The sequence below is a fragment of the Physeter macrocephalus genome, unplaced genomic scaffold (genome assembly GCF_002837175.3).
Source record: "Physeter macrocephalus isolate SW-GA unplaced genomic scaffold, ASM283717v5 random_36, whole genome shotgun sequence".
Classification (NCBI taxonomy): domain Eukaryota; kingdom Metazoa; phylum Chordata; class Mammalia; order Artiodactyla; family Physeteridae; genus Physeter; species Physeter macrocephalus.
The window spans coordinates 83938-108125 of record NW_021145321.1 but is presented as its reverse complement, the minus strand read 5'-3'; the positions used below and the strand labels follow the sequence as shown (position 1 = coordinate 108125).

Here is a 24188-nt window from a genome sequence, read left to right as displayed (position 1 = left end):
CTCAGGGCTGCTCCCCACCCTCCCTGCTTCTTCTCAACGTCTGTTGTCACGTGTCAGCTCCAGCCTGGAGTAGAAGGAAGCTCCATTCTTATGGATGTGACATTCTTTTCGGCATGGGGTATATGTGTGCATGTGTTGGGGAGAGGGTGACCCTAAAGATACCAGCAGATTGCTCTCATAGGTGGCCAGTAAACCCTGGAAGCTAGCCCCCCACTTGCTGCTTTGGCCTGTTTGGTTTGGAGGAGCCTGTGGCCTGGGTTTCTCCTTTAGGTGGGAGAAGAGGCTGCCAGAACTCTTAGGTCTTTGGCCCACAAGCCTCTGACTCTGCCTCTCATCCCGCTGGGCCCCCTGGGGTGTGACGGTGGCATCCCCCAGTATTGTGAACCCCCAGCTCACCTTTCTCTTCCCCCTGCCCCCCTGCCTTGCACCTGTCAGCTGTTTCATTGACTGTCTGGCTTGGCTGCCACCCATCCTATCCTCCCAGGCCAGCTCCTCCCTCCCCCAACCCCTCAGGCCTGCACTGCCCCCCTTCCTGTCTCTGCCCACGTCTGTCTCTACCTGCCCGTCGCCGGCACACCTGAGAATCCGAGGCTGCCTAACGGAGTGTGGGGATGCTTCAGGGTGTTTACCAGACAGCCGGGATAAGGTATTAAATCCTGTTGCTGTCTTCCCAGGGCCAGGTTCCTCAGATGGTTTTCCAAATTCCTAATCTCAGTGCCCACATCCCTGCCCGGCCCCTGTTTGATGGGAGCCTTCCTTTCCGATTGAAGCTGAACCGAACAGGATCTGTCGTGAGGTTGGGTCTGGGTTCCCACCGGGGCATGATGACATGGAGGTCCAGCCCCTTCCTCCCTGGAGGAAGGAGGTTCTTCCTTCCTCTCCTCCCTCCTTTCTTTGGGAGTCTTAGGGAGTAGGAGTCAGGATTCTGCCACCAGGTGTTCTAGAGCCTTCTTGAGTGCCCCCCCTCTCCTACCAGCGTGGTCACGAGGCAGGAGCAGGTAAATGACAGCCCTTCCTGAGCCCAGCGTTACAGTTCTTCCTGCTCGAAATACAAATGGCCAGGGTGGGGTTTTGCCCACGGTTCTGAACACCCTGACTTGCCCCAGAAGAGAGTCTGCAAAGCAAACCTGTTTCTCCACGGTGTCTCTGCGCTGTTTGGGGAGCGCTAAGAAGGAGGCGTGCTCCTGTCCGGTGCTCTGGGTGGACACCTGTCCTCATTAAGCTGGCCTGGCCTCTGGGGTGACAGGAGGGCTCAAATGTGCCCCAGTGAACGGCGACATTGAGGCGCCCCGTGGTATCCACTTGGGATGATGGACAGAAGCAGCTTCCGGGGGTCTTCCCTTCTCTGGGACATCTGAGGCTTGTCTACCCTTCCTGGGATGGAGCCGGGAACTCTGTCCGCATCCTCAGCCTTCTCTCCCAGAAACTAGACCGAAAGAGGCAAATTAGCCTCCTTCACTGCCCCCTATCCCCCAAGCTGGGAACTTTCTATGAGGGGTAGAGCTCCCTTCAGGGGGTGCTTGGGACTGATGGATGTGTCCTTGCTCTGAGCTGCCACGTGACCTGGACAGACCTTTCTAGTTTCGGCTTCTTTTGCTCTGGCTCTGTGTTCCCTCTTCCTTTTCCCTCCCGGTGCCCTCTCTCCTCCTTCCTCCAGGCAACCAGAGGTCTCTTGGGTTTCACAACACCGGGAGCTTCCCTCTCTCTCCAGGTCTCTTCACCTCATTCCGGCTCAGGCTCCAGGTGGCCGGCCACTCCACCCTCTTCCTGTTGCCTTGGCACTCAGCACTGCACTGGGCTTTCTTCTCTCTCCCTTCCTGAGCTTAGGGCACTGACAACAGCAGAGGGATCTCTGGGACCCAGCAGAGAGGGGTTTGGCAGCAGCGAAGCACGGCTGGGGCCAGAGCAAGGGGCACAGCGGCAGACTTCACGCTGGGTCCTCAGCCAGGACCCTCACTGTCAAGGCTTCTTCCGTGGTCATACGCGCCGGCGCTCCTGTAAGAGTCCTGGGTGCCAGGGTTCCCGATGTTATTTCAGGGTATTCTTTTTCTAATATGCGTTGGGCAAGGACTAAGAAGTGGAGTAGAAAAAAAGGAGGGCAAAGAAAATCTGGAAGATGACCTTTGCCACGAGGATGAGAAGGAGGAGGAAGGGTGGGGGAAGAGGTGAAATTAATTCATTAGAAAAACGTGTTTACTGGCTTTGCTTAGGCGCCTCCATTTTAAAAGTCTACGTTTACAATAAGTCGCTAATTAAAACACAAAATTAAGCACCAGCTATGTTTTTTTTTTTTTCCCCTTACACTTTAACTGCATGATTTTTTGTGATGTAATTTCTGGAAACACCCAGTGTACCTCACAGGGCTGATTGTTTGATAAACTAGAAGCACCTGAAACCAACCCCCAAGAATAAATATATAAATCCAGGGGGAACTTAAGGTAGATTGGAAATGACAGAGAACTGCAGACAGCATGGAACCAAAAATCCATAATAAGAATAATAATAAAAACCTTCTAAGTAAGGACATTTATCCTGCCTACCCCGAAACCAGAACAATCTGTGCATCTCAGGGAAAATAAAAAGCTGAAATGGAAACCAGATCAAGTGGGGTAATCGCTCCCTGTCCCCCACCCTCCAGGTTAGTGCTATGGAAGAAAAGCAAAAACAACTCAGAATCCTCCCTGATTCCATTTCTGGCTGGGCTCAGTACTTGCTGGGCTTTTTTCTTTCATCACGGACTTTTCAAGGGGAATTTCTTTTTAAAAAAAAAATAAATTTATTTATTTATTTTTGGCTGCGTTGGGTGTTCGTTGCTGCACACGGGCTTTCTCTGGTTGCGGCGAGCGGGGCTACTCTTCGTTGCGTTGCGCGGGCTTCTCATTGTGGTGGCTTCTCTTGTTGAGGAGCACGGGCTCTAGGTGCGCAGGCTTCAGTCGTTGTGGTGCGCGGGCTCAGTAGTTGTGGCTCACAGGCTTAGTTGCTCCGCAGCATGTGGGATCTTCCTGGACCAGGGCTCGAACCCGTGTTCCCTGCATTGGCAGGCAGATTCTTAACCACTGCACCACCAGGGAAGTCCCAAGGGGAATTTCTTCATCCCCCTTGTTCTGAACCAAGATGCAGTCCCAAGAGTGGGTGAGTGGGGGCTATGACTGTCCCCGCTTGGGAAAAACAAGCCTCTCCATGCCCACAGAGGGCAGAGAGCATGTCCCAGGCTTGGTTGGTTCCTGGCTGTTCTAGAAGGTAGTGGGAAAGGGTGGTCCATGGTAAGAATGGTGTGTGTTGCCTTTTGCAGACAGCCCCATGGCCTGCTGCCTTCTTTAAGATGCAGACCTGGGTGATGATTGCAAAACTGCTGAGAAACCTGTCAGGAACTGACTCCAGGGTGGGGCTGGGAGGAAACTGGATCCCACTGGCAGCCTGGCTGCTGGAGGATCCTAGGCCCAGCATTGTCTGTGGGCCCGGGCATCTGGGCAATAGGAGGGTCAGGGACAGAGGGGACCTGCGACCACACTGCCTTCTCCTTTCTCTGATCAAAAGCTGGAGACCCAGCTGGCCAGAGGCCCCAGTAATCTCTTCATAAACTTCCCTCCTGGGGAAAAAGGATTTGCCTCTTTTTAAGGTCTTTTTTAAAAAGACATGTTTTTCCTGATTGTAAGTCATGCTCATGGCTCCTTGGAAAATACAAAAAAACTGTGAAGAAAATAATTTTTAAACATGTAGTGTAGTTAAAAGTACAGGTTAGGTGAACAGAGTGATCTGGGTTTGAGCCCCAGCTTTGCCTCCCAGCGCTGTGACACTGCGTAAGTTACTTAACATTGCTCAACCTCAGTTTCCTCATCTATAAAGTGGGGATAACGATCGTATGTATCTTGGAGGGTGGTGAGGATTCAGTGTGATGATCCGTATGAAATATTGAGCACTGAGCCTGACACACAGCATACTTGAACATTAACTATTTCTGTTATTGTAGTTAATAATGATTGTTCTACTGCCTTGGATAATAGGCTTTTAAATTTTTTATTAAGAATTTTTTTTTACATCGATGAAATTCTCTCTCTAAACCTGTGCTGTCCAATACAGTAGCCTCTAGGCACATGGGGCCATTTAAACGTAAACTAAAATTAAATAAAATTTAAAATTCATCTCCGTAGTCACACCTGCCACATTTCGAGTGCTCCATAGCCACACACGGCCAGTGGCTACCGTACTGGATAGCGTCGAAAGTTCTATTGGACAGCATTCTAAACGATAGAGTCATATGAGTTCTGTCTCCCCAGTTTCCTGCTTTCTGTACATGTCTGTTAATGGCTGCATAGTGCGTCCACGATATGGCTGAGTCCCACTTCTTATTGGTTTCAGTCTTTGTTCCTGGGAGGTTGGAGCATCCTCTGGGTTCTGATTGGGCCCTCTGGGGTCGCCCTTCCCGGCACTGGTGATGTGCCGCTCTCTGATTGGTGCCAGGCAGCAAGGCATTCTGGGAGGAGCAGGGCCTCACCTGCTGATTGGCTCCCAGTGGTGGTGCCAGGGCAAGGGGCGGGGCTCTGTTTCCCCCCAGTGGGCCCTGTCAGAGCACGAGGGGGCTGCCCCCCCCTCAGCCCCCCGTGTGTCCCCTCAGGCTGGCTCATCCACACCCTTCACCTCACAGGGCAGAGACCAGGGAGAGGAGGGAAGTCCTCGAGGTAGTAATAATGAGCAATCATGATCCGCCTCCACTGACCCGAGGGTCCCAGGTGTTCCTAGGAGCACCCCCGGGGAACCCCCCAGGAGCGGGTGGGCTTTCTTGGTGGGGAGCAAATGCCATGGTCGGGGCTGGCCTGGCTCCCTGAGGCCTGCACAGACCTCCAGGTCCTGGTGAGTGTCTTCAGGCTTCTGGAAGGGCCCTGACTGAAGAGGGTTGTGAGATTCCAGGGTGGGAGTGCCAGGGTCCCAGGTGGGGGGGCAGCTCCAGAAAGACCCTGGAATGGCGGGTGACCATCCTGTGACTGGGGTTCGTGGAGTGAGCGTCGGGGTGCCAGGGTGACGCCGGGATGGTGGCCCAAGCCTCTCCTCCAGCTGGGTGGTCCGCACCCTCCTGGGTGGCCAAGGGCAGAGCTCTGGGTGAGGGGCTGTGGGCAGGGCCGGCTGGATAAGTAATCCCCGGGGCAGTGGGCAAGACAGATAGGGAGAGCCGAAACCGGACCTGCTGATGTGGCCCTTTCTGCTTGCAGCGGATCATAAAATATGGCTCAGATTTTCATTACGGGCTCTATCGATTATCTTCTGGGACGGATGAATTATAGAGAACATTAAATTTTTTTAAAAAAGCAAGGGAGAGAGGAAATATCTGAATGAGTTTGGGTTGTGGATGGCAGAAAGGGCTGAGCCACCAAGCCTGTGTGGCCTCTGTCTCCGAGCAGGGTGAGAACCAGACAGCTCAGGGTGGGCAGCCTCTGACAGCAGCTCTCAGCCTCCCAGGCCTCTTGGGCCTCCGTGGTCCCGGCCTTGCAACAGGGGAGGCCTAGGCTCTCCTCGCCTGTGCCCTGTCCCCTCCAGGAATCTGCCTACGTTCTTAGAAGGCAGACGCTTGGGTTGTTCACAGGATTCCGACCCGGAAATAGGACCTTTCCCAGGCTTTGGGCCTTCAGTGATGGGAGGTGGGCCCCAAACTCTGCTGCTACCCCTGAAGGGCCTCCTGATTCTAGAGAGCATCTTTTGTCTCCTGGGGTCAGGACTGGGACAGGACCTCCTGAGGAATGTGGATACCTGAGCCTGTTGGCCATCTCAGCTTTCCCCTACTTCATGTTCCTTCCATCGGCAGTCACTGGCTTGGAGGATTTTCGTTTTCCTTTGTAAGCTTGGGAAAAACGCATCTGGGTTGCACTGCTGTGCATCTAAGTCCGGTCTGGAGAGAGAACCTCCTGGAAGCTCATCATCCCTCCGTTGCTTCCTCCCCACCCGCTTCCCTCTCCCTCTCCTTGCCAAGCAGCATGTTGCACAGGTGTCAGACAGGCCTGGGTTCAGATCACTTCCCGGTGTGTGACCTTGGGTGGGTCACATCCCTCTCTGAGTCTTAGTTCCTCAGCTGTCCAATTGGGATAATAAACTGTCTCATTAGATTCTTGTGATGATTACATGCATTAATGTATTAAGGTCCTTGGTACATAGTACTTAATAAATGTGAACTATTATTATTTTCCTCCTCTACAGGGGCAGAGGCTGGAAACCTTTCCCCCGTTCTCTTCATTTAGCCCTTTTGATTGATTTTATTTATTAAGTACTTACAGTACGTACTATGTGCCAGTTACTTTTCTCAGCATGCTACACATAATACATTATTTTATCCTCATAACCGTATGTAGGAGGTACTATTATTATCTCCATTTTATTGATGGGGAGACTGAGGCACAGAGAAGTTAAAGTGGTCTGCCCAGGGTCACACAGCTTGTAAATGGCAGCTCATACCTGGCAGCCTGGCTCCCAAGCTTGTACACTAAACCACTAAACCACTGCTGTCCCAGCGATCTGGTGGGGTGGCATGTGTGTGCACACGAGTGTGTGTGTGCACACTTGAGTTCCAACAGCCCTGCCCTGGTGGTGGTCTCTGGCTGACCCTACTTCCTGACCCTCTGTACTAGATGTGGCTCCCTCAGCTCCTCAGTGACCCCAGCATTTTGGGGGGCCCTGTTCTGGGTGGAGCTTATGACCCCACGCCCACACTGCCCCCCTCCCCCTGGCTTTACCTAGGCTACTGTGAAAAGGTGGTGGTTTCCATGGATATCCGTCTCCCTCTGGTGACACACCCTTTTTTGTATAACTCTGTTCCCTAGAGTTGATTGTTTTTGGCACACAGCTCTGTAAACTCATCCAGCAATTAAAAAGGGGGAGGGGTGGGGCAAAAAGGAGACAGACAGTAACTGTGGGGTGAGTGACACACAGGAGGGGCCTCTGGCGTGTGGGTTCCCTCTCTGGCCCCTGTCGGCAGCAGGACAGCACCATAAGTGCAGAAAGCCACATAACCAGCTGGCCCGGAGTTCCGCTGGTGGAGTTCTGAGAATTCACAACTCCACGTTTCTTTCCATTTGAGCTGTGTTCTTGCCCCATTTATTCCTCCCTCAGGAATCTAAAGGGGCCCATTCTCGGAGCCACCGTAGCCATCTCCAGAGGCCACTTGAAGGCATGAGATGCCAGCTTGGACCAATTTGAATATTTGCTGCCCTTGCTTTGGTTGTGTATGTGTTTGCCCTGTTTGTGTACCATCAAATACCTGCTGCGTTGGGCGTACCCATCGTAGGCTGTGTGAGATCACAGATGAAAAATGCAGTGAAAAACACTTTCATGCCACGACACATCATGTAGGATTTTTGTATTAAGATGTGGATTTTTTTATTGGTTTTTTTTTTTTTTTTTTTTTCCCTTTTTCATACAGCCCTGAAGTTGGGCAATGTGCATGTCTGCGCTTTTGTTTTCACTCCAGGTGGTTTATGAAATCTGCTCATTAGGGCTCTGTCCTCTCCCCGCCCAGCCTGATCTTCCACCCCTTTATCCTCTCGGATGTAGATCTTTTCCTGCCACCCCCCCCAGTGTCTTCTCGCCTTTGGGGAGATGATGGGTGCCACCCCCCTCCCCCCCCCGCCATTGCACATTCATCCAGTGAAAAGCAGGGGATCTTGTGGCCCTGCTTCTCAGTCCTGCATCTCTGAGGCAGGTGTTCATTGCAGTAGGAGGTACCGCTTTGGGGGAGGTAGCCGAAATCTCTGTGTACCCACCCACCCACCAGGTAAAGCCTCTTAGCTTACCCTTTATCTGGAGAGAAGACATAGAAGTTGTCCCGTGCCCACAGGGCCTCCTGACTTAGAGTGGCCCTCTCCCGACTGGCTGCCTTGTCCTTATCCCATCAGGTGACAGCGTTGGGTGGTTCAGCCCCTTCTTTCGCCAGGAGGTCACGCCCACAGCTGGGACCCTGTTTACCAGGTGGATCCAGGGGTTCCTCCTGCTCACCAGGTGCGTCACCGTAGGCCTCACCTCCCTCCAACCTGCCGCCCAGCCGGAAGGAAGCGCCTAAGCCTGGCCTTTGCCTTCCCTCTGCTTGTGATCTCTGAGTGCTTTTGGGTGGCTCTGGGGGATTTGATGGAGACCTGTTTGGAGGTCAGGAGAACTGAGATTCAGGAGGGAAAACAGCATGAGGTGTGGGTGGGTGCTGAGGTCATGGGTGGGGACGAAGAGGAACTTTCAAGTGAGGGGGGCCTTGGAGTCCGTCAGCCCGAGTCCAGGCCTGGGTCCAGCACTTGCGAGTTGTGTGACCTTTGGCAAGTCCCTTCGTATCTCTGTGCCTGCGCTCCCTAATCTAGCCACAGGGATCATAATCCTTCCTACTTCTTGTTGTAAAGATTCAATGAGACCATACAGCACTCAGCATGCTGCTTGGAGAACAGAAGGCGTCCGGAAAAAGAATATCATTACTTCTCACATAGACCTGTTGGCAGAGGGTGTGCCCTCCACTCCCAGCATGTTCTCTGGCACGTAGTAGGTGCTCAGTCAATTCTTACTGGAATCAGCTGGAGAAGGGTCAAGTAACCAAGCGGTCTCCTTGAACCTGAAAGTTATTAATTCATGGTGTTGATGGAGGAGTTGGGAGAGCCCAGGACACAGGTTGGGGCTTAGGGAAACTAAACAGAAAGGAGCATGAAAATAGGTGACGAAGTTTCCTGTCAGAGGAGAGAGATGAAGCTGAGCCAGGCCCATCTGATTCTGACATGAAATCAGGGACTAGTTCAGTTTCACGAACACTTACGCTGCACACCGTGGGCCAGCTGTTGTGCTAAATGCCGGGGACGCAACGATAATTAAGACCTGGTCTCTGCCCTTGAGGAGTTAAAAATCAATGGTGGAGACAGACTTGTGAACAAATGACTTTAGTCCAGTATGGATTTAAATGCCACAGGGAAGGCTGCATGAGAAGCAGAGTAGAGGGGCATATGGGCCTGCTTGGGGTAGATTCGGGAAGGTTACCTTGAAGAGACTTGGAAGAAGAGGGTGCTGCTAGTCGAGAGGGTTTCTGGAGCACTCTTAACGCCTTGCACGTCTCTTGTTGATCCCCCATGTCGGCTAGGTAGGAGGGAAGAAGGTGTTCTTTCCACTGGACGGGCGAGGAGATGGGCCCTGGGGAGAGCACATGGCTTGTCCCAGGGCCTACAGTGACTTAAGAGACAGAACTGGGACTCAGACCCCTATCTTCTGATTCTTGGCCCAGTGTTACTTCCGTGCCTACACCTGGCTTCTCACCCCTTCACCCCGGAGCTGCTGGCCAGAGAGCTCCGTCCTTTGGGCTGTGCACCTACTGACCAGGACTCTTGCTGCTGCCGTGGCCCTGGGGCCTGTGGTGTGGGAGGGCCCTGTCCACGACAGGCCCTGTGGCCTGCGCCCTGGTGTGGTAACTGGGTCAGGCTGCTTGGTTGGGGACAGTCCTGGAGCAAGGCCGCACCCTGGCAGGGCTGGAGGATAGCAGGAGTTAGGAGGACGGAGGAGAAGGAGGAGGAGGAGGCCTGGCCACACCCTTTATGCAGTCGTCCTTGATGCCAAAGCTGAGAAGGTCCCTCTGCCTTGGGCAGGCCCCTCGTCAGCTGGCGGAGGCCGGACAAGGGCCCCACCGGGGTCTGGAAGACCCTCTTCCCCTGTAACTGGAAGCCCCCTTCTGAACCAGGACGTAAGGCCCTGGTATCATTCACGTTCACCGTTTATGTGTGGTCAGACTCTGGTCTTTCTAGCTCTTTGCCTTTTGTCTGGGGAAACGTGTGTGCCTGGAAGGGGAGGAGTGTCAGCCGGCTGTATAAGCAGCTGGCTGTCAGGTAGGGTAGCGGTCATTCTGATGGGATATGGGAGTGGAGCACCCCGCCCCCAGCAGAAGTGTGTTCTGGGGGTGGGGATCTGTAGGTGATCACCCCTTCCTCCAGCTCAGAGATGTTTGGTCGGTGGGTGGGCTGCCCTGGGCTTTGGGGATTCTGGACCAACAGTCAGGGGAGTGTCAGAGCCCAGAGGAATGAGTCTCCCAGTGGCCCTGAAGTTCCCATTAAAGTGTTTTTTCCTCTTTTTTAAAGAAAAAAATATTCCCAAACTGGAAAACAAAGGAAATCCACTTCCCCCAAATCACACGAAACTCACATTAGGGGCCTGGCGGGAATCCATGGAAACCAGGAAACCCGCTGTTAACCCTGTATGGTGCTAAAGGGTGGGGTGGGACCTGGGCTGCTCCAAGCCCGGGACCACTGTTGCAGGCCCTCCCAGGGAGCTGGTCTCGGTGGCACTGCCCAGAGCGGAGGTAGGGTGGAGCTGATGCTGGAAGCTCTAGCCTTCGAAGCACCGACTACCCCTTCCACTCATGGCCCGACCTTGGGAGGCAAGAGGGGAGGGGTTCATGCACTCCAGGGAGGCCCCAGGGGATCCAGGGGCTGGGCCAAGTGGGAGAACCTGCCAGGCAGCTGCCCACACAGTGCCACACTGTGGAATCAGGGCCGAGCCCACTCACAGGCTTTGGGAATGCACAGGGGCCAGGCACTGTGGGTACTGCAGTGCCCCGGCAGAGGGGCAAGGAAAGGACTGGCGTTTCAGCCGCCACCTTCCCTCCTGCCAGCCTTGTACGCAGGGTGGGTGTGAGAGCAGACGGACAGCGCCCTCGGGGTTCCTGCACCCCACTCACACATCCGTGAGGCTGGGACTCCAGGCCCGGGAGGTTGTGTGCCGAGGTTGGTGGCGGTGTGTCTGTGTTTGCACGCACGTGGGCTAATTTTTCTAAAAAGGCTGAAAATATTTACGGGTTTGAAGTTGAAACGCAAACAGGAAAAGCCCTTTAAAAAGTGAGTGTAGTGGATATTCAAAACAGGAATCACCATGGAAACACCACAATATTTGCTTAAATTGACACAAAGGTTGCCGGTAGCAGGGCACCAACTTTCTTTGGCCACATTTTTTTGGCTCAACACCTATCACAATGGAATCTCACCCTCTTTTCTTTTTTATGAGATGTAAGGGCACGGTACCAGAGTGGGGAGGGGGAAAGAAAGAGAAGTCGCCAAAATCACCATCCTGGTAGCTGCAGGGACACCTGTCGATTCCATTTTTAGAGACTCCCATGAGGCCATCAGGGGGTCATGGGAGCAGCTGGGAGCTGGTGGAGGGACAGTCTGGAGGGAGCAGGAGGTTGGGGAGGCCAAGGGTTCGTTGGTTTGTGTGGGTCTGATCTGCTTTCCAGTGTCAGCTTGATTCATTGTCAGGCTGACCTTTCACCTCAGGTGCCAAATCTAGGGTGTGATCGCTCTGTTGTTACCTGGGGTGGCGCCTGATTGGCCTATTTTTGTTTCTACCTGTTTGATTCTTTTATTAGGCGCGATGACTGCATAGCAGTTGGCTAATAATTGTGCAAAGGGTGCATTCGTTGTAGGGTCAGGCATGGCACTTACCACGGCAACGCCATCTGCAGATTGGTAGGCAAGGTCCAAGAATCTCTTACCTCGCTGGCCTGTTGCCGGGCAAGGTGTCCGAACCTTACCCTCCGTTGTCCTTCTCTCTGAGTAGCTTTGTGGGTCTCAGTTGTAGCCTAATAATCTGTTTTCCTTTCTCCTTTTGGTAGGTAAAACAGACCTCTCGGAGTGAAGGCAAAGACCCTCTCCAGCCCACCTGCCTTTCCCGCTGTTACGGCGTCAACCCGTCCTGTAGAAGGGGGTCCTGCAACTCTTGTGGTGTGTGTTGGAATGGACTTCGGACCCCGGCTTCTTGGGATGCAAAGGTAGCTGCTCCCCACTCCCAAGAGGCCACTGGGAGACGTGGGTGGGAACTGTGATTGACCAGGTCAGGGCTTCCTTCTTAGGGGAGGGACTGCATAGGCCTTTCTCAGCGGCGGTAGCTTAGCTACCCCAAGTGAAAGTGAGAATTTGCAAGTTCGAGAAAAGAGCCGGGGCCTAGGAACAGGATATCTGCATTTCGGCCCTGGCTCTGCTGTCGACTCACTGCTTTTTCCCCTCTGGACCTCTGTTTCCCCACCTGTAAAATAAAGAGGTGGGAATAACTGACCCTGAAGAATCCTCCCAGCATTACCATTGTATGACATTGAATGGTGCCAGCAGCGTGCAGGCGCTCCGGGTGAGGCCTGTGCCCTGGCAGACGCTGCTCCTGGAGCTACGTGTCAGGTCGTTTCTGAACATCACCTCTGGGAACGGTAAGTCTAGCCTGTCTGTGTGTCCAGCGGCTCCTGCTCTGCCGTGAGCTCATCCATGACTTGTTGGGGCTCTCCCGGTGGCCCGCCAGCCCAGGCAGGACCCTCCTTAGAGAAGAGGCCACAGGTATCTTTTGACCCCGGCTCAAAAGTAGCCCTTGCTTAAGGCAAGTACTTACGCCTGGGGGGCGGGGGGGTAGTCTATAGGGCTGGTACTGTCAGATATTTACCTGCAGGTGTCAAACTTGGCCGTTCTTGGGGTGGAGGGTTGACACACAGCAGGTGACTTACCACGTATTGATCATTAGTCAATATTCTCTTAAGATCCGGAGGGAACCAGCCCAGAGGGGTTGGGCGTTGGTAAAGTTGACGGACAGCGTCTTAGGGTGGGGGCTGAGGCTGAGGGTCTAGAGCGTGGTTGGGAGGGCAGGGCTGGGGGCTGCTTCTCTTGTGTGTGCCAGGCTGGAGTCCGCAGCCCTGGCTCACCCACCTGTGCTCTCCCTCCCATGGGCGCCAAGGGAAGACGTGTCCTGCCCCTCCCTCCAGTGGCCAAGTGCTGCAACTCTGGACTTTGAACTTGCAGGGAGGAAGCACTTGCAGAGGTGGGTGCCTTGGTGCCCACTGGGGTTTGAGTGGTCCCCAGAGCTGCAGGCCTGGTCATTTGGGGCCATGCCACCTCGGAACGAGCAGAAGCCCTGGATAAGGCCCAGAGATTTGTAAATCAGATGTAAATGTGGCCTTTGGTTGTTGTGGTGGAGCAACCTTGTGTCTGAGACTCTTCTTCCTGGTGTCCAGAAAGCGATCACCCTCCAAGAATTGGTCCATCCACATTTAAGACATACAGATGTTGTCCCCCGATGGCGATGGGGCCATGTAGACTGTTGGTTGTGCAGCCCTCTGGCCGGGTCAGCACCGGCACCTGTACTTCTCTGCTCCTCCCTGGGCTCTTCTTGCTCGACTCTACTTCCTTGATGATCACGGGTCTTGGGATGGCAAGCCCACGCGCCTTCGAGCCTCTGGATGGTCTCCCTGGCTCCCTGTACCCTGTGCGCGAGCAGGTTGCCAGAGCGCCTGTGGAGCCCCTTTCCAGGGGGCAGTGTTTGCCGGTTCTGTCCTCAGTGGCAGGCTTTTTGTTTTCTTCATTCCCTCGGCAAAACATGCCCATTAGTTTTTCCCTTTCTGAAGTTTCCACTCACTGTTGACTCCCAGGGGCCGTGCCAGCTGGGATTTGCACCCAGCATGGGGCATGGGCTCCACGAGTCCTCTGGGACTCCCGCATCCTGGCACCGGCCGCCTCGGGCTCGATAATGAAGCTTGGGAACTCAGAGGGCTCCAAGTGGGAATGTCATGGCCGAGCCCCTTCTCACTCACCCGGCCCTTTGGTCACAGGCTAGGGTCCTGTGTGGCAGGGGTGACCTGTAGTCTCAGAGGTGGCCTGCCTCACCGCACCAGAGTGTGGGCTTGGGGCAAGTCTGTGCTCAGGCCTGGTCTGCAGGCCTGATCCTGTCTGACTCAGATTCTCCCCACTTCTGGCTACGCCACAGAAGATCTGGTTATGTTTATTCAACACTTACGGAGGGCCTGGTGTCTTCCGATCACTAGGGACAGACTGATAAGACGACCAGCTCTCATGGAGTTCTGGTTGGGTAAGTGGACAACAAACAGACCCACAGAAAGCAACAAAGAAATCATTAGTGCGGAATGGAAATGGATGAGCTGGTGGGACGTGACTGGGCAGGCAGAGGAGGCTCCTTCGAGGAGGCGACAGTTAGCTGAGATGGAAGGATAGGAAGTGGACAGCCATCCGAAGAGCGGTGACTATTTCAGCAGGGGAGAACTAGTCTGGAGGAGCTGAGGCCGAGAGCTCAGGGAGCTCAGGGGACAGAGAGAGGCCCCAGCGCTGGGAGGTGGATGGGGTGGGGCTGGGGTATGTAGGACGTGATGTGCCAGGGGAAGTTGGGACTTTATTCTTTGGGTGACAGGCAGCTGCTGGAGGGTTTCAAGCAGGGAGGTGAAGTGATCTGATTTTGTTTTAAAAAGATGGCTGGGGCTGCCGTGGGGAGAACGGATTGGCGGCGACACGGGCAGAAACGAGGAGGCAGCCGCCTGAGTGAGAGTCTGCGTTCAGCCACCGGGTTAAATTCTGGGATGGGGCTTTTGGTGATTTTAGGAACTAAGTGGAAACTTTCTCTTCGCCCTGGGAATGTCCCACAGACAGGTTTTTTTTTGTTGTTGTTGTTCCTTTCCTCCATTTGACATCTGTAAAAGTGGCTGAGACGGAAGGGGGAAATGGGGAGAAGGGGGCAGGGTCCATGTGTGTTTAAAGGGTGAGTAAAGTGGTCTTGCTGATGGATTGAATGGCGGAAGAAGAGACAAGACCCCAGGGTGACTCTGGCATTCCAGGCCCCCGATGCCTGGCTCTGCATCTCCTCTCTCTCACCTGACAGTGCCAAGGGGAGAAGCACCACCCTGGGCGCTGTGCTGGTTGCTAAGAAAGCTTGCTGGAGTGCATTAGGCACCCCTGGGTCGGCACCATGTGGAGGGAAGGCCCAAGGCCTGCTTGTATCTAGCACCGATTTCAGCAGGGACTTTCCAGCTCACTGTCCTTTTGGCCCTAAGATGCTGCACTGAAGCCTGTTTGGTGCCTTTGCTCCACGGGTTCTGTGCTGGGTCTAGAAGCTCGTATAGCTCCTCTCACTGTGGCTTTAAATGTGATCTCTGTGCCTGGATGCACAGAACCTCAGTTGATCAGCTTTGAGAGCTGAAAAATGGGTTTGTCTAAGACCCCCTCACTTCCAGACGGCCAGCACAGTCTCCAGCCCCAGCTCATGGGCAGGGATCCTGGCCGTCTTTCCACATGGAAAGTCTTTCCACAGTTCACAGTGTGAGTTGCCGTAGGTACCTCATCAGACTTGACCTAGGCCACCGTCCCTTTTTCCAGGGATCCTGAGCTGAGGCTCCACTTTCCTGGGTCCTGGTATCATCTGCTTGGGCCAGGACAAGGCAGGCAGTCCCAGCAGTGATGCTGTAACAGCCAAGCCATCCCCGACCCCCCTGAGCGGGCGCTGCGTAGCCCAGACAGCAGCCAGAGCCTGGCTGGAGTGAGTGTGAAGCTGTCATGGCCGGCTGCGGAGGCCCCAGTGAGGACTTGCCCATGCTGACAACATATTCGCAGCAGTATGGGCCAGCTCAGCCCTCCAGGAAAGCTCTGGAGGCCTGACCTCCAGGGGGAGTGACAGGAGGGAGCAGAAGGGCGGGCTGGCGATGACGTCGTGCGGGGGGTGATGGGGATGTCCCAGGCGCGCAGCTGGTGCCTCTGGCTCCAAGGGGGTGTCAGCCAGTCTTCCTGGGTGTGTCTGCCGGCATCAAAACACCGGGCTGAGCCCTGGGGGAGGGTGCGTCCGGGTGGGCAGGCGTGTGTGTCCGCGCATGCGCGGGAGGCTCTTCTGCTTTCTGCCTCCATGGCCTGCACTCGATCCATGGCCTTCACTCCTAACTGGACTGGACAGTTCTAACTCCGTCCTCCAGGGCTTTGATCTGGTGTGGGGCTGGCCGCTCCAGAGCCTGCAGCTGGGGTGGAGGCGTGGAGGGGGGGGATCTGGAGAGGGAGGTGCTGGCGGAGGGGAGCGGGGGCCCCTGTCCTCCACCCCCCCCCCACCAGGTGACACCCTGGATCAGTGGACTCCAAGGTCTCAGCCACTTTGTGCTGGGCAGAGACGTGATGGGGAGATGGTGTGGGAAGAGTTACTGATCCTTCTGGCTTCCAATCTGTGTGAGGATTCTGCCTGGTGTTGCCGACATCCCTGCCTTGGGCCTCCTTCCCCAGTTCCCCCTTGAGCCTCCCGCCTTCCTAGCAGCGTTGCAAGCCTCTGGGTTCCGCCAGGCGCAGACCCAAGGGGTGAGGGATTGGGCAAGGCTGGCAGCGCCTGCCCGCCTGGAGCTACCCGGGCTGATGCGCTCACTCCAAAGGGGACAGCGGCCCATGGCTTTGGGAGGGTTAACATCTCGTGGACGAGGGGAGAAGCACTCTGCCCTGCCTCCGTCCTGTGACCTTGGTGCCTCCACAGGGAGAACACGCTGGCGCTGGAGAAGCGACGGCAGGCTTTGCACACGAGGGGAGTCCCAGTGGCTGGGAGCGCGTCGTCTTCTCTCGCAGATCTTCAGGCTCCCCCGCTCTGTCTTCTCCCAGTTTCCCTGGCCTCTCTGATTCTAGAATCCACCCAGGTATAGTCGTGGTCCGGGAGAAAGTCCTTCAGCCCAGAGGACACCACGCTGAGGCATGAGGCCGCCCCCCCTGGGCCTCCCCACACCGCCAGCTGCTGGTTCTCTGTTAAATCAGCCTTGGGGATGGTCCCCACCTTCCGCTCACCACGCAGTTGAGTTGGGTTTCTTGGCCCTTCAGGAGCAGGAGCCTTTTCTGACCCTGAGCCTTCTTCTGGTAGCCTGGGCTTGGGACCCCTGTGGCCCTGGGTGATTGAGCGGAGGGAAGGTGTAATTAATCACTAGTTTCTTCTCCAGAAATGCTAATCGGGAAAAGCAATTAAAAGTAACTTTTTTCCCTTAGTAATCTGTGTTGAGAGCTGGTAATGAAGTTTAGGGCCGTTGTGACTCAATATTTCAGCTTCACCGACTCAAGTCAAAACAATCCAAGCCCAGGAGTTTGCCGGCAGCGGAGCTGGGCCCGGGCAGCAGCTGGGAGCCCTGGTGTTCCCCCCTCGTCACCGTCGTCCCACCCCGTGCTGTTTCCCGGGCAGAGAGAGTAGCAGTCCCAGCTGGTAGGGCAGGGTTGGGGTGGCGAGGAGATGGGTCCCCTAGGACATCCTTGGGAGGCCCAGAACGTGGAAATGCATCTAGGGGATGCTAGGACCAGGATACAAGTAACACCTGATGTGCTGCAGAGCCAGGGAAGGGCGGGCTCGAATAGGGTTGTGGGGGAAAGATGGGTGTCTGGGGAGCCCACTGAGGTCGGCCAGGGCTCAGCCACATGGGACCCAGAGCCAGAGGAGGTGGTGGTCCAGATCCTGACCTCTAACCTCCGGTCATTCATTTTTCGTTTTCGTCTATTTGTCGAGCATTACTGATGCTTGATGACACTACAAACCGGGTTGGAACTGCAGCAGTGAACCAACAAGGCAAGAATTCCTGTCCTTGTGGCATTAGCATTTTCGTGGAGGCAGGCAAATGATAAATGAGATAAAGAAATAAAGTAGATGTTGGATGGGACGTGTGTCGGGGAGAGAATTGAAGCACGTTTGGGGACTAGAATAGAATAGGGAGTGTGTGTGGCGGTGGGTGGCTTGTCAGCTTAGGTGTGGCGTCTGGGGAGGGCGTCCCTGGGGTGGTGACTTTTGGGTAAGGACAGAAGGAAGTGAGGGAGCGAGCCACCCTAATTAATATCTGGGAGAAGAGGATTCCTGTTGGGGAACGGCAAGTGTGAGCTCCCAGAGGCGAGAGCACCCCCGGCACGCTGGAGGACAGCAGGGAGGCTGGTGTGGCTGGAGTTGGGGAGATGTCGTGTGAGGTCAAGGGGGTCGGGTGGCGGGGCCCCCAGGTCCTGCAGGCCTTGGAGCCATTGGGAGAACTCAGGCTTCTGCCCTGAGTGGAATAAGAAGCTTTTTGAAGAATTCTGAGTGATGTGATCTGCTTAGGCACGAGCTCTTTATTAAAGAGCAAGAACCACTGGGGCTAGCTCCTGCTCTCACGGGCCGCCTGCGCCCCTGTCCAGGTGCGTCTGCACGAACCCCCGAGCCCCCTCCGAGGTGCTCTCCTGAGCGGGCGTGAGGAGCGCAGGGGGGCTGTCAGCAGTCGCCCTGCCCCAGCCCTGCCGGCCGGCACAGCCCCGCCTCGGGGAGCAGTTCAGAAACGGGGTCTTGTCGCTTTAAGCCGCCCCCGGCCCGGCTTCCCCGGCCTGCTTTATCTGAAGTCCAAGCGCATGTTGTTCCAGGACCGGTCTGCTTTAGCTAATTAATAATCTGACAGGAGCCACCCAGGGGATTAGCCGCTGAGCCGAGCTCCACCAAGCCCCAGCAAATGAGTCCTGTACTCCTTGGGGACATGGAGGTGACTTTGGGGGGTGTGGGGAGAGGGGACCCCCACAGGTGAGCCATGGTGTTGGGCGGTGCAGTAGTGACCAGTGAGGGGAGAGGGCAGGTGGAGGACAGTTCTGAACAGGGACCCTTGAAAGGAGGCTGCTGTCCCGAGACGGCGGGGATCTCTGCTCTCCCTTGCTGCCCCTTCCAGAAACCGTCCCCACCGTCCAGGAGCTGCCTGCTGAGGAGTGGGAGAACACTGCCAGATTTAGCAAATAAAAATACAGGATGCCCGGTGAAATTTGAGTTTCAGACACACGGCAAATCATTTTCAGTGTAAGTATGTTCCATTTTCAGCGTAAGTATGTTCCATGTTCCACGTTCCATGTTTTGGACATACTTACACTAAAAAAAGTATCCGCCGTTTATCTGAAATTCAGAGTTTGCCAGTGGTCCTGCGTTTTCTCAGGCAGCCCTGAGCACCTGGGGCCAGAGGCTGTGGGACTCCCTCCCTGGAACAGCCTGGAGCTCCCTCTGGAAGAGGCAGCGCCCTTGTGGGGTTGCTTGGGGGCTTGGCAAGCAGGGTGGGGCTGAGGCACAGCGACCCCCTCACCGCGGTCCTGGGAGAGGAGGATGGAGCGAAGGTCAGCCGCCTGCCAAAGTCTCCAGCCTCTGTTTGGGCCCAGGTGGCCCTTGGCTGAGTGGAGTCCAAGTTCCCTCCAAAGGCACTGTGGTCCCCAGGCTGGGGAGCAAGTCCCAGGGCCACTTCCGCCAGGTGAGGCTGTCATCTGGGAACAGTCCGTGGCGTCTCCTGAGGTCGAGGCCTGAAGTTCCTGGGGTCATCTGGGTTAGGTGGTCATCCGCTCAGGGCATCTGCTCTGAGCCCAGGGAGAGGCCGGGGGGACGGCTCCCTGTGTGGGAGGCGGCCAGGCGAGGTCAGGCACGAGGTCAGGGACAATAGCCTGCCCTGCAGGGCCACCTCCATGTTGTGAGGCCTCGGGGCACGGACCAGAAATACCCGTCTGCCCACCTCTCTGAGCTACCCTGGAGGCGGCCAAGCAGCCCCTTGCCAGCTTCTTAGGGAGGGTGTGCCACCCACTCGGACTAGGCTGCCTGGGGTGTCATTCCAGGGGTGGGGAGGGGGTCTTTATTGGAAAACGTGATGGCATCCTTACTGCTCCCTCTCATGACCTTTGTCACCCGGGCTCCAGTCCCAGGGGTCAGAGAAGTCAGGGCGGCGAGAGGGGGCCTGCTGCCAGCTGGTGGTAGTCCAGCCTCCTGCAGCCAAGGGGCCTGATGCCAGGTGGGCACTGCCCCTGCGGTGCGAGCTCTGGCTCCCGCCGTGTTCTCTGGGAGTTAACGGCATCCTGTGCGGGGAGGCCTCTCCTCCCCCAGCCCCGGGCTGCCCTCCGCCGAGCCTTTCCCGGCACAGCCAGCTGGGGAGTCTTGTGGTGGGAGCAGAAGGGGGCTAGGGCTGCCGAGCCGGGGGAGCCTCTTCCGCTTCCCGAGCTCTCGGCCTCTTCCCCAGCGTGCCCCGCGGTTTGGCCCTGTTTTGCAAGCCGTCTGCTGCCCATGGCTGCCTCTGACCGACATCGTTAGCATGGGTATTTATATTTCATTAACGACATTAAGCCCAAATGGCATTAAAAGCAAAGCTGGTGATAAATAGCTTATTAATAAACAGGGAGTGCTCCGTGCTGCCTGGCCTCTCCCAGCCCTGCATTAACCCTTGCTGCCCCAGATAAAGACGCTTCACCCCAAAGATCATCCCCGCGAAGATGGGCCCGGAAGAGCCGGTCACCTGTCTGCATTCTCCTGACAGCTCTGGGGTCAGTGCCTCTTGGATCCTGGGCGGGCCAGTCCTGGGTCACTCGGGCTCACGAAACCCGGCCAAACCCCTCGCAGCTTCTGATCAAATCATCATTACCCTCTCCTCACTAGTTTTGATACTGGGCATAAAAAATTCAGGAAATGTGGCTTTCTGGGCTCTAAGCTCAGATCTTCCCCATTACTTTGTAGCGCTGTCTGAAAGGAAGCTTATAGACTATTTCGAATCAAAAAGAGTGATGCTTATGACAATAACAGCAACAGTCATTATCTCAGCGAACGTGTCCTGGGCGTAACCGCGCGCAGGCCTTCTGCACGCGCACCAGCTCCCGGCCACCCCAAGGATCGTCCGGCTCAGGCTCATTTTTTACGTGGGAAAACCGACGCCCTGAAAAGTGAAGCAGGGTCACCAGCTAGAGCCCACATCACCCAGCTGCTGGCACCGGGGCACGGGCTGCCGAGCGACGCTGGGCTCCAGTCATTGTGCGGTCTACCCCGAAGCAGGACCTGTTGCAGAGGGCCGTCCCGCCTCCTGGGCCTCGGACCTTCCAGGGCTTCTCAGCTGCGGCTCCAGCCTTGCTTGACTCCGACTCCTTGCCCTTGGGACCCCACTGCTCTGTTACTCTACACCCCTGCCTGGGCCCAGTGTGCCTGCACAGGCTGGCCGTCTAGAGGGCACAGCCATGCACCTTGCAGGCCACCACCCCTCCTAGGACCCAGAGAGGCCAACAGAAAGCCAGTGGGATGTCCGTGGTGCCGTAGAGGCCCCAGTGGGCTTCTGCTTCTGGTTGGAACAGCTTCTATGTGGTGGCCTCCTGTGGGGGGGAGGGGGTACCGGCCAGGCCTTATTTGTTTGGGGTTTTAAGTTGGAGTCTCTTGGATGTAGAGCCATCTCTGAACACTTCCAAGAAATAGGGGCAGACTCAGCCCTGGGTCCCACCCGCACCGATCCCACCCCAGCTCCCTAACTGAACTGAGTGAAGGCAGGAGGAGAAACTGGAACCTGTCTGAACTTGGGCCCCACCTAGAACTCTCAGTCCTGCAAACCTGAACCAGGGTTCTCGTTGTCCTCCCTGCCCATCTGGGGCTCTCTGGGCCCAGGCCTGGCAGAAGGGGAGAAGGGGCTCTCTCGGGGTTTTGCAGCATAGAGGGGAAAGATGGAGGGGAGCCTGAGGGGAAGATGCCGTGTGGCCCCAAGGGGAGGATGGCGGTAGAGGGCGCGTGGCTGGGACCATCTGGTTGTGTCTGGTGTGCACCTGGGGAGGATGGAGAGCTAATTAATTAGCAGGACTCCTGCAGCCTCTGCCGGGGGCCTGGACTGCTGCTCCCAACACATTCCCAAGCTGGGAAGGAAGTTGGTGAGCAGAAGCCCCGGGGCTCCTCATCCAAGAGGAGTCCCACGTATCCCAATGGTTGGAAGTCTGACCACCCCCCGCAGAGCAAAGCACGCAGGAGGGGAGCGGGCAGGGAGGCCCCTCCTGACAGGCATGACAACTGGGACTGCTGCGGAAGGTCGGACTCACTCCTGCTTCTCCTGCTGGGAAGACCTTCCAGCTTGCTGTGGCCGTGCAGGCCTCGGACATCACAGCAGGGCATGGCAGGTGGCTGGGAATGGGGTCATGCTTGTCACCTACATTACACTTGGCGTACATTAAACCAGCGCCCAGAGAACCCAGTACAGAGCAACAGGGGAAAAGAGGTCAGCCAGGCCCGCCCCTGCCTAGATCTAGGGGTCAGACGGGAGAACTAGTCGGGGGAAATGTGTGATGGAGAGAGACAGACTTTGACACCAGGCCGACCTGAGTTCCAGTCAGGCCCACCGTTCTGTAGATGTGTGGCCGTCACTCCACCACGCTTAGCCTCAGCGTCCTCCCCTGTAAAATGGGCACGGTAGTACCTTCTTTGCAGGAATGTCGTCTCTAGAGTGCCTGCGACAGGGCCTGGGACCCTGAGTTGCTGACTGAGGGGTAGCTGCCCCCCTATTGCTGTTAGACCTACTCCTAATCTGTTGTGTTAAAGTTCTATTTGAGAAAGGCGAGAGGAAATGGCTAAAGAATACAATGTATAAAGCAGCAGGGCACAGCCTGCCACTCTGGCTGGGAGGCCAGTCCACGCAGTGGGGATTCTGGGGCCTGTCCTCCTGCGCTCAGCTTAGAAGGGGCAGGAACAGAGGAGAGCCTGTGAAAGGGGAGCACAGTGTACCCCACTGTCAGCGAGTGCCCGTTCTAAAGGGCAGCCACATGTGGGTGTGACCCTGGTTCCGGGCAGCTGTGGGGAGCAGGACAGGGGTCTTCAGCGTGGTTGCCCCTGCTGCCTCTAATGCCAGCTGTGGTGAGGCAGGGTCTGCCTCTCCCCCACTTGATCGTGCCCACTTGTAGCGCACTGGGCTTTGGTTGTGAGCCCACTTCACCACCATCCTGGCACCGTGAGAAGGCAAGGACCGGGACGCCGGCGTCTGCTCCCTCCTCCACCTGGGCTGGGATGTGTTCTCCTCCTGGGCTCCTTCGCAGACTCGGGGTGGAATGCCTCCCTTCTGCCACTGGGACCTGGCCTTTGTTATAACATCAGTGGAGGCCATTGCTTCCGCCGCATCTGGCACATGCTGGTCTTGGCACTTAGCAAGTTCCCCCCACCTGTGGGATTTGATCGGCCCACTGGGTTCTGTTTGTATGAGAGGCAAGAGCATGGACACACACCCTCTGCAGGCCGCCACCTTCCCAAGCATGGCTATCCTTTTCTTCCCAGCCCCGCCCTTGGTCCAAGGTCGCCTGTGTTCTTCGAAGGCCAGAGGCCGGCCGGCCGGGGACTTGGGAGGGGGTCATGGAGTGGCTGGTGCCTCCTTGCTTTCCTTGCCTTGGTGGAGTGGCGCAGCGGCTGGGGGTTTCTGTCACATGCCACCTGTCACCCAGGGGATTTCTGAGAGCGCGCCTCTGGTTAGGAGGGTCCCTGCGGGGAGAAGCCTGCTTTGCCCACAGGATCTCAGAGCCACCCAACTCCGCGCGGGCCCAGGAGAGGGGCTGGGGTGGGGGGGGGGTCGCAGCCTGAAGACAGCCCCAGGGAGTGGGTGAAGTGCTGCAGAGTGGGAAGGTTGGTCAGTGGCCAAGGGGCTGGGCCTTGTGGTTTGATGGGCAGGTCTTTGAGTGGGTCACAGTCCACTCCAGACCCAAAGCTTTCTCCTTTCCTCGCTCCCTGGACTGCAGGGCTGGTAGAAACAGCTCACCTTCCCCTTGGCCCACGGCGCTCTGACCCCAGGCCAGCCTCGGTGGGCTGGAGCATAGGGAGGCCCTGGGAGAAGGACCCAGGACCAGGGCTGGCCCTTGCTCGGGGTGTACGGTGCCCTCTTGGCCCTGTGCCAGCCCCCATAGTGGGCGGCGCCTGCCTGTTCAGGGCGCACTCTGATGTCCGTCACAGGCAATGGTCGCCTTCATCTGAAGGCGCTGGACTTGAGGGGAGAGGGGAGACCACATGCATATTCCTTCCTCGGGGAGCTTTCACCTACTTTCATTTTCTTTTCGCCACTATTTTTTCTTGGGGTCTAATTAAAGACTTGGAGCCACTTACAGCCTACGGTTGGCTTTTTATTTGGGTCCTTGGCAATTACCTCCTGCCCTAAAATAAGTTTCGATGGAGCGGGGGTAGGAGTTTTCTTTCTAGCCAAGTTCTCAGCTTTAATTTTGCCGTGTGTATGTGTGTATGCGCATGTGTGTGCGGCGAAGTGTAAAGAGGCCTTTCCTTCGTCCCCTTTTCCAAATCCTACCTCCTACTCCTCCTTCTCACTGTCCCCATCTCAAGTGTCCTGCGGCCAAGCCCGAGCCTGGACAGCAGGAACAGTATGTCCTCAGCAGCGCCCTGCCTGGAGGCAGCTCTGAGACAACAGGCAGGTCAGCTGCTGACTCTGTCCCAGTTTCTTCACCTGTGAACGGGGACAGCCGGGCTGGCCCCGCCAGAGGCTCCCCTGCTGTGCTGCTCTGGAAGGAGACCTCTTGCCACAGTGGAGTAGGTCACCCCTGGGGTGTGGGAAGCAGCCACCAACGCCAACAGGCCGTGCTTTCCCCTGCCGGTCAGCACGCCGTGTATTTGAATAGGAGCGTGTAATCGTGTTCCCGAGGCTCTCTCCCCGCTTTACCCTCCTCGTCCTCGCGGCCACC

The 24188-nt window shown here is 56.3% G+C and overlaps 1 long non-coding RNA gene across 3 annotated transcripts in view; it reads left to right on the top strand.

Annotated features, from left to right (window-relative positions):
- LOC114484799 (uncharacterized) overlaps positions 1–24188 on the top strand; it is a 94829-nt gene that overhangs the window by 21519 nt on the left and 49122 nt on the right. For all 3 annotated transcript variants that reach the window (XR_008616500.1, XR_003678123.2, XR_008616501.1), the window contains one exon: positions 11603–11758. This is a non-coding gene — a long non-coding RNA (uncharacterized lncRNA). The remainder of the gene's footprint in view (positions 1–11602; positions 11759–24188) is intronic.